We start from the raw sequence: 9272 nt of genomic DNA, 5'->3' as shown, positions 1-9272 counted from the left end.
GAGTTATTGAAACTTACTACGTGTAAAAAAGACTAGAAATTGAATGTTTATTTTTAAGCCTCGAAAGTTGCACTGGGTGCCTTTAATGGTTTGAACGATGGTAAACGGTTGAAAAAGGAACTAGTTACGATGTCTAGAAGTAGGTGTATCAGAATGGGCTGACGTCTTCAATGAAAACAGCTGAAAACGAAGCGGTATGAAACTAAAACTGTGATTCTGAAGACATTTTAAATGATATCGAAATTCTGTTTAGATATTATTGAAGATACAAGTGTGTAGATTTGTCAAATGGTTTGCACGAAGATAATCGGTTGAAAATTGATTTAGTTGTTACTTCTACATTTGAAGTACGACTGATGATTTGAATCAACGTCTTTCAGGGTTTTTTTCGGGTTTATTTTTTTCTCACGTCGCGTTCCCCCTGAAGAACTCTGGCGCGCCCCACAGTTTGAAAACCACTGGTCTACATAAAGTATTTCTTACTTGGTTGTTTATTTGAATTGTTAACAGAACTGGGCCGTGGTCTGACGAATCAATATTTCCATGTTCACACTGATCCACTCTGTGACGGACTCTCTTGTGAATAAAAATAGAATCAATTGTTGAAAACACGTCATGAGGATGAGAGTAATGGTTGTAATCATGCCCTGTCTGTCGGGTGGATTTCTCTCCAGAGATCTATCACCCCCAGTTCTGACATAAGAATTTTAATCTTTTTGTGAGTTGAGGTTTGAGTATTTGTCTTCGAGGAGTCTAAACTCGGATTGATACGAGTAAAATACTTTTGAAAATCCCATCCTTTCAAGTTTTTTTTTTTCAACTGAGTTAAGATGAGTTTCCTGTAATAATGCAATGTGAGCTTTTTCTCTTTTCAGTTTATTCAGATCTTACTTATTTTTATTGGGTGAAGGAGTCCATTTATGTTAGATGAAATAATCTGAATTTTTTGGTTATCTGTCATAGGCTTTTCGTGCTACATTGATCCGATTCTGCTTTCTCCCTCTAGGCGGCGTTGTTATTTTTTTAAGAACATTATGCATCCCAAAAACATTTATGAACTTTAAGAACGAAACTATATGCAAGAATAAGATGAACTTCAATCTTATTAGAGCCACTTTACATGATTTAGCATACTTCGCTTCCAATGGTGAGGCTCGATCTAATCAAGCCTTTCTAGTGCCTGTGATGTTAAGGCACTGATGAAGGGAAATTCCTCTCTCGCAGAGAGAGGAGCCCTAAAAGATGGTTGCATATCATCCATTGACATGCATCTTTGTGTCCCGACTACTTTCTAGTGTTATCTGTAGGAGTCCTCTGTATTTGTAACTCCAATCAAATCAGAACTATCTCAGCCCTTGCAGTTCAAGCTAGGGAATACACATTTCTTAAAACAGTGTTATAGTTCCTCTTAATGGGTCCAAAAACAAAATTGTTCAATAAAATTAGGTTACTAGGCTTGAACTAGATGTCAAGTGTGTGTTTCGTTTGAATTCCTGCAGTTTTTCTCTGATGGACCGCTGTCCGGTTCTCCCTTCTCGTTGCGTCTCTGCGGCCATGCACGCTGTCACCTTCGGATCCCCGGCCAACTGCCGAAAGGAGTTGAAGCTCCCGGTCATCTTGGTCGAGTGGTGCCGTGATGACGGTGACCGGGAGTCCCTGTCGGAGGAAGCCATGTCCTCCGTTGCCTGCGCCGCGCTCTGGTACAGCTGTATGCCATCGTTTTACGTAGCAGACTCAGAGTTTTGCTGGGTAGGGGGTTTGGAACTTGATTTTCTGCTCCTTCAGGATCTTGTTCGCCTCAAAGTATTCAAAGCGATGTTGAAGCACCGCGGGTGGATAGTCATGATCTATGAAGAAGCGGGTGTTAACAGATTTCTTCTGCCAGGCTTGGCGGATAACCTCTTCCTTTACTCTGTAATTGGCAAACTTAGCAACAATAGACCGGGGCTTCAACCGTGCGTCCCCTGGTTTAGCTGCCTTACCCCGGTGAGCTCGCTTTATCCGGACCTCCACACCTCCGAAATATCCAATGTTACTCTCAGTACAGGGCTCAACCCTAAGGTTTTTTTCCACTTGCCCGGTCGGGCCAGTGGGTCTGAATTCTACTTGCCCGAAGTCAATTTTCACTGGCCCAAAATATAAATAGTTTTTATCAGTTTAGTTGTTATCAAATAACGACAAAGTTCGCTTACGCTTGAGCTCGTACGCAGCCATCTCCTAGTTCTTCATCAACTGAATGTGGCGTGCCACATCTCGATTTTGATTGGCCGAAGCCAAATTCAAATCAAATCAAATAGTACACCAAGCATTTTATCTTTTTTGCCCGGGCTAGCGGGTTGTCATAGTTACTTGCCCGGCGTGGCGTTTTACTTGCCCCGGGATGTCGGGCAATCCTTATTGTTGAGCCCTGCAGTAGTTTCTCTAGGAAGCCTCACATGTTCTCGCCCTCATCCTTCTCGGGTATACCGTAAATCCGTAGGTTATCCTGGCGAGCTCACCCTTCTTGGTCAATTAGCTTAGCCTCTGTGTTAGCTAGGCTATGCATTAACTTTTTCATTAGCCTGCCCATAGCCTGTAGTGCTGTCTCGGCTTCTTCAATCCTCCCTTCAGCTTCATCGAGTCTGTCGTTTGTTCTGCGTTGTTCTTCTTTTATCTCCGAAAGTTACTGGTTATTGTCCCGCCTGAAGTCTTTTATCTCCCGCAATGTGCAGCTCAAAGTAGTAAGCTCTGCCCCATCATCCTCACTACTCCTGTGGGTCGGGGAGCTACTCTGGCTAGCTTGCGTTAGCTGAGACCATTCTTCGTCATTTCGTATCTCTGTTGCGACCTGTGTCCTCCTACTTGCTTTCTTACTAGCTCTGCCCTCTGCCATATTTGTTTCAGTTTGTTGTTCGGGATATTCTCAATGTTTATAGGGCTATTTCGGGGAGCGCAGAAGTCAAGCCGCCATCTTTTGTCACGTTCAAGGCGGACCCCCTCCTATTGCTCTTATTCAACGCTGAGGTATAATTTATGCTTCACAGTCTGAGCCTCTGTGTATTTCTTCCTGGGGCAGGCCAGGGCATAGCTGGTGGACTCTTTTGGATGTGTTGCATGTCGTCAGCGGAACTCAACACAGGCAAGAAATCCATAATCAGTGATGATGCATCAACATTGGCCCTGCACAGTCATGTCATTCTTATCATGGTGGTTTCTAACCAAGAAACCAAGAATAGCACGTAGGTAATTGGTTTGGCTGACTGGAGCGCGTCAACCCTGTCAGGTCGGGCACGGAACCGAGTCCACTGCCAAAGTCTACAACTAACTCCAATTCTGGTTCAGCTCCCATTAGCTTACGCAGCGCCACATTAGTACTGATGTGTCGTCAGCTGTTTGCAAGAAAGTATTCATTGGACCTCTTAGCTAGTGTTTTCTTTATGTCTCACCAAGAGAACCTATACCTTTTCGTCAGGTGCCTTCACAGTGAATCATCCACGCTAGGGGGAGAATTAAAAGGGTCACAGCGTTCGAGGAAGTAAAATAAATTAGTCATGATAATCGCTCTTCCCCCCGAACTCGAAACATTCGAGACAGTTGGAACAAGTTGCTCGCTTTCGTGGTGCAGAATGCCAGTCAAGAGTATACAGATGACAGCTGCGGCGATGTTCGGTCGGGCCATTTGAAGGGAAAACAGAATGCATGGAACAAATTCAATCATGGCTCGTTCGAGCGCTGAGTCTCTTGGAACAACAGATCTATGGATGTGATGGATGATGTTGATATTTTTTTGCATTTTTGTATTTAACATTCGTTTCACAAAGTAGCCCTTCTGTAGTTTAAAAGGAGAAACGCATAATCCGTCCTAATATAAAGCATCCATTTAAAATTTTTAAAGTTACTGAGAGCCCTTTTACAAAAGGAAAGATGGGATTTATGTAAAGAATATGTCAACTGGTCCTTCATGCACACTGAAAATGGTGGCGATGCGTGCGAGCTCCTAATAGATGTCAACAAAGTCGTACACAGTCGCTGTGTTCTGCACAGCGACCATCGCACTGGTTTCCGAGTGCCACATCAAGACATGCTGTGTTTAGGTTTGTGTTGGCGCTAGCCGAGCAAAAAGCCCGATTGTTTAGAGTGCACTGTTTATTTTTACAATCGCTAAACGTTTTTTGGAGAGAAAAAAAAAACCTCTGCTTGTGAAAAAAAAGAAAAAAAAAAATCTGTATGTTATGCTTTCAGCATCATTGAACTTAAACTAAGGATTTTTTTCACTTTGGTAATTTCATTCCACCATCTATTTAAAAAATGCTGAATCAGGTGGACATTTGTATATCAGCTGTCAAAGGTTATAACTCTCAATAAGCCAAACTAGCTGTTGTTGGAAGGGCTTGCAATACATGTTCAGTATTTACTGAAGATATCAAGATTAGTTTTTTTTTTTCATGTTTTTCAATAAATGGTTAAGGACCCCTTTTACATTCTTTGTGCTCTATTATTTTACATTTTGAGCAAACCTGCACTATCACCTAGAATTTGTAAAGACAAATTGCCAAATTCTATAACTGAGGGAATCAGTCTCTCTTTAATCATACATTGAATTGGGTTACTGCAGGTCTAAAAATCAACCTTTCAATTATGGAAGCATTAAATAAAATCACAGTTCATGCCTATAACATTGTTTGTTGTAGTGCATTACTGATGCACTAATGCCTGGTTTGCTGCAGCATGTAGTAGTATGCCGAGTTCACCGCCCTCTCTGAACTGAGCTGGCTAGGACTCAAGCGTTCGGTGGGGGGTGGGGGGTTTGGGGGGGCGGCTGGGGGTGCAGAAGGCCAGAGTCATTGCCAGCCCCCAATGAGGTAATTATGTGTTTGTGTTTATAGAACGTTGACTCTCCACTCTGTCTTCCTCGCGCACTCCATCTTTCTACTCAGCCCCCCCCCTTCCATCCCCCTCACTCTCAACCTCCAGCCCCTCTAGCCGCCCCTCCCCTCCGCCCCCCCCCCGCCCTCCTCTCCCCCTCTCCCCCTCTCCCCTCTCCATGCCTCTGTGTTCCCCGCACAAGCCGTCTCCCTCTGGGAAGAGCTGCCTGAGATGCTGGAGCAGCCATACATCTTTGTCAAAATCTCTATGAATAAATTAACCTTTTAAAGATTAGTCCGTCCTAATACCTCAGGGTTTTTTAAACAGAGCAGCACAGCCCCCCCCCCCCCCTCCTACCCCCCCACCCCCTTCCTTCCAATGTGTTACTCCTTCTCTTCCGAGCCTTACCGACTTGTGAATTGGAAAGTTTTTACAGCATTCATAGATGTCCTGTATTTTTTATTCCTATGTTCTATATGTGCGCAGATGCCTACCTAAATCTATACTTATTTATTTAATTTGGATCTGAAAGGGGATAAATGGGGGCCGACTCAATATATTTATGTAAAGCACTTAATTCCTCACTTCAGCAGCTATGTAATTCATTTTTTTTTTATTAAGGTGGAAGGAAAACCGTTTCGATTTGCTTTTTTAAATTGTCCGCACAAGTATCTTATTCTCTTCCTATGAAAATGCAGTAAATTGTGAAACTGCTATTGAATTGGACCACCGCCGTGGCCAAGGCTGGCTGAATTATCGTATGACTCATTGAATTTGGCTGCTGGACTGCAAAACGTGTCGGGGAGAGAACGTAATTACTTGCGCACGAAGCAAACAAAAACAGAAAAATAAGCCCAGAACCAGCCTTACGACTGCGTAGTACTGAAGTATTTAGCCCTAGCCGCATAACGGCTTTAAAATAATAAAGGGACGTCATAATTGGACATACATTTTTCATTGCGAAGTAGTATATTAAGAAATCATTCACATAAATTTACTAAATAATTCACCGCCTACAATTATGGTATTTTTTTTTTACATATCTTCTTCTGAAAATATGAAACCCAGGGTCATACTTGTATATGGAATTGAATACACAAAAAGAAAACGGGTAACGATCATCATACAAATACTCCCATTTAAACTGAATAACATTGAATGTATATTATGGTTTTTGTAAATAAAACCAACATTTTTGTTTCGTTTGATCAATTTAAAATTAGTGTCAAGCAAAAATGTCATGACCTAAAAACATCGCAAAGGTTATCATTTCTGGATTGTTAGTAGAAATAACTGCTGATGGATACCAGACACTGCTGTTACTGAAATGTCTCCCGAGATTAGATCCCCCCATAGTCTGGTCTGCAACCTTGTTTCTCAAAACAAAACCAATGGAAAGCTCAGACATTCATGTTGAAATTCCCTTTGGCTGCCAACAGTCGGCGGTATAACGAGAGAGAGAGAGAGAGAGAGAGAGAGAGAGAGAGAGAGAGAGAGAGAGAGAGAGAGAGAGAGAGAGAGAGAGAGAGAGAGAGAGAGAGAGAGAGAGAGAGAGAGAGAGAGAGAGAGAGAGAGAGAGAGAGAGAGAGAGAGAGAGAGAGAGAGACTGCCAGCTTAGCTAAAACAACCTTTCTGAAACCTTCCAGTCACTCAATTCTTTAAAATGTTTCCTGTAATCTGTTTCTACAAAGTTTGGGAAAAATGCAAAATAAATCTTGGGAAAAAAAACAAATTGCGATTGTTGTTGTTTATTTATGTGAGCAGCTTCTCTTGAGACAGGGAGAGCGAGCCGGCCAGATGAAAGCAGCGGTTGGAAGGGTCTGTCCCTCGCCTGTTTCACTGACTGGTGTTATTTAGGAGGGGAGCTACACCTGGACGGGCTCCAAGCACCCTAAGGCGCTCTGACTGAATAAACGTGACTGCCACTTGATTTATAGCAAACTTGGTGCCGCTAAAATATTCTGTTGATTTTAAAAATATATATATATTTAGTTATTTAATTAGCTCATATTGCCGCTGTTGGCCCGTGCTTTCTGGCCAGTAAGGAGGTCTTTATTGCTTTAGTGGAAAACCTACAATTCTTTTGTCATTGTTTAAAAAAAATCTAAAAACGATGTCGCTGTTGAAAAGTGCACGTTTTCTTTCCTTTACTCTTTCCCCGTCCTCAAACCACTGAATATATAACAGTAGTCTCTTGTTGGCAATCCGACCAGCATTATCCATCACTTTTTTCCGTTTTTTTTTTTAGAAATCAAGATAATTATGAAGAGCAGGTTTTAGGGTGAAATTCCTTGAAAAATAAACCATTCTTGACTGAGAGAATATGACATGTATTGGCTATGTCACTGGTTTTGGGTTTCACTCTAAGCAGGCAGAGGCGTCTCCTGCACTTCCTGAACTCTAACTCATGCCAACTCGTGGACTGGAGACTCTCTTCTCCCCCCCCCCCCCCCACCACCACCCAGACCTTCTCCCACTCACCTCTCCTTATTTTTTAAAGGTAGCTGGGTAGTGGGGTTGTTGGACGGCAGGGGGGGAGGGGTGGGGCGGTTCTCAATTCCACCATCCTCCTGGTCCTCAATCTCCCCTGTTCAACATCATCGCTCAATCTTCGTTTAGCCCGCCTGACGTCTTTAGCCCCGCACTCCGGGGCTAATTTATGTGTGTACGGACAAGCTTGGCAAACGTAGGAGCTTCCAGTAAACGACTGAGCTACTCACTGACACTGCGGCGAAGTGGCAAATTAAATGTTCTCTCTCAGGGAAGGGAAGCTGCAATGTCCCTCCTTTCCAGAAAAAAAAAAAATACGTAGTTGCTTGGCAATCTTTTGAATCAATGAATTTGTACATTATTTACAATTCTTCATGACATCCATGAAGTCAAGCGGGTCAATGTTAGGGGTCAAGGGGGTGCTCCTGCTAGTCCTTACCGGGTATAAACATATACACCGTTACCCCAACCCCCTTCCCAGAGAAAAAGGCAGACAAAACACTTGTTAATTATCATAGCTGGCCTTCCAGACAAGTCTTCGCTACGCCCGAGATTTATGGCCTGAATTCCCATGTTTAATGGTAGAAGTAGAAGTGATTAACTTGTCAAGTAGCCTGCTAGAGTCTGTGTCTGAGCCCCCACCCCCTACTCCATCTGTACGTCTGCAGGAGCCTGCTTTTATCCAACGCTGTTCTCCAGGACGAAGGAGGAGCACTTCCCCGGTTTCCTCAATAGGAGGCTCCAGAGATCATGGAATGGGCCCGCTCTCGAACTCTCTGTGGGCCTGCAGCCCAGCCTCCAGGACAGCCTCCAGCCAACTGTCCTGTCGCACACCCTCCACCGCCCATCATCACCACTCCCCCCCCCCCCCAAGCTACCACAGGCTCAGCAGCGGCAACGGGCCACATATGGAAATGCTTGATTTGATATAGTGTCATTTTACGTTGCAGAAATGAGTGTATGTATGTTCTCCCCTTATTTCTGTAGCCCACCGCCACCCTTAACCGCTGAGTGTGAAACGCGATCTGGGGTTACTGCTACGGGAAAAGGAACATGGTAAACCATTATCTACAGGCGTAGGAAGATTGCACATTGGAGGTTGAGGAGATATGGTGCTTTAAAACATTCCCCCCAGCTCCCTTTTCCCCCTAAGTCTGGGAATGTTGCTACACTACACACGATAAGATACGACAATATGTTTTAGAGATCTTGTGTGGAAAGTCTATGGAGGACATTTCTCTATTTTTCTTTTTCCCCCTGGCCTAATCTGCACACGTCTGTCCATATTGCACTTGGTGTGTATTATAGAACAAATTACTACGGACACATTGATTCTGAGGACAGACCAAAGTGGGATTTTAAGGGTTCACAGTATGCTGTTGCAAGAACAGATTTTCACCTCGTTCAGATAATCTGAAATGTGTTCCAAAAGGACTTGGTTCAAATTCGCTTTTAGCAACAAAGAAAAATTTGGTCATGGCAAATTGGAATTGGTACAGGGTTGGTGTCAGTTCAAATCTGAGGTTGGAAACGGTCCAAAATACAGGCAGAAGTTGTTAAATTCGTTCTTGAATTTTCCTACAGCGATTCCCGAGACAGCAAGTCACAGGTGACTAACAGCATAGTTCCCCTAACCCTCTCTGCGTTATAAAATCCGGATGTGTTGGTCCTTTCCAAGCAATACACAGCGTGGAGCTAGCCTTAAAGAGTACAAACTCCATGGTTTTGACAGACTGATGTGCATTGGGCTTCCCAGGCTGTTAGATCGAGGGGCGACTGAGCAGGGGGTTGTTTGGAGGTGATCCAGTGCCCATCAAGTACAGTGCGGCTGAACCTCCCGCCAAGTTTGCCCTGGGACCACTGGAGAGAGAAATAGAGTGAGGGGTGCACCATTATGATGTAAGCCATCAACCTTTCCAAATAACAGTGCCAGTTGT

This window comes from Gadus macrocephalus, chromosome 1, assembly GCF_031168955.1.
Source record: "Gadus macrocephalus chromosome 1, ASM3116895v1".
Taxonomy (NCBI): domain Eukaryota; kingdom Metazoa; phylum Chordata; class Actinopteri; order Gadiformes; family Gadidae; genus Gadus; species Gadus macrocephalus.
This window is presented reverse-complemented; position numbering follows the sequence as displayed.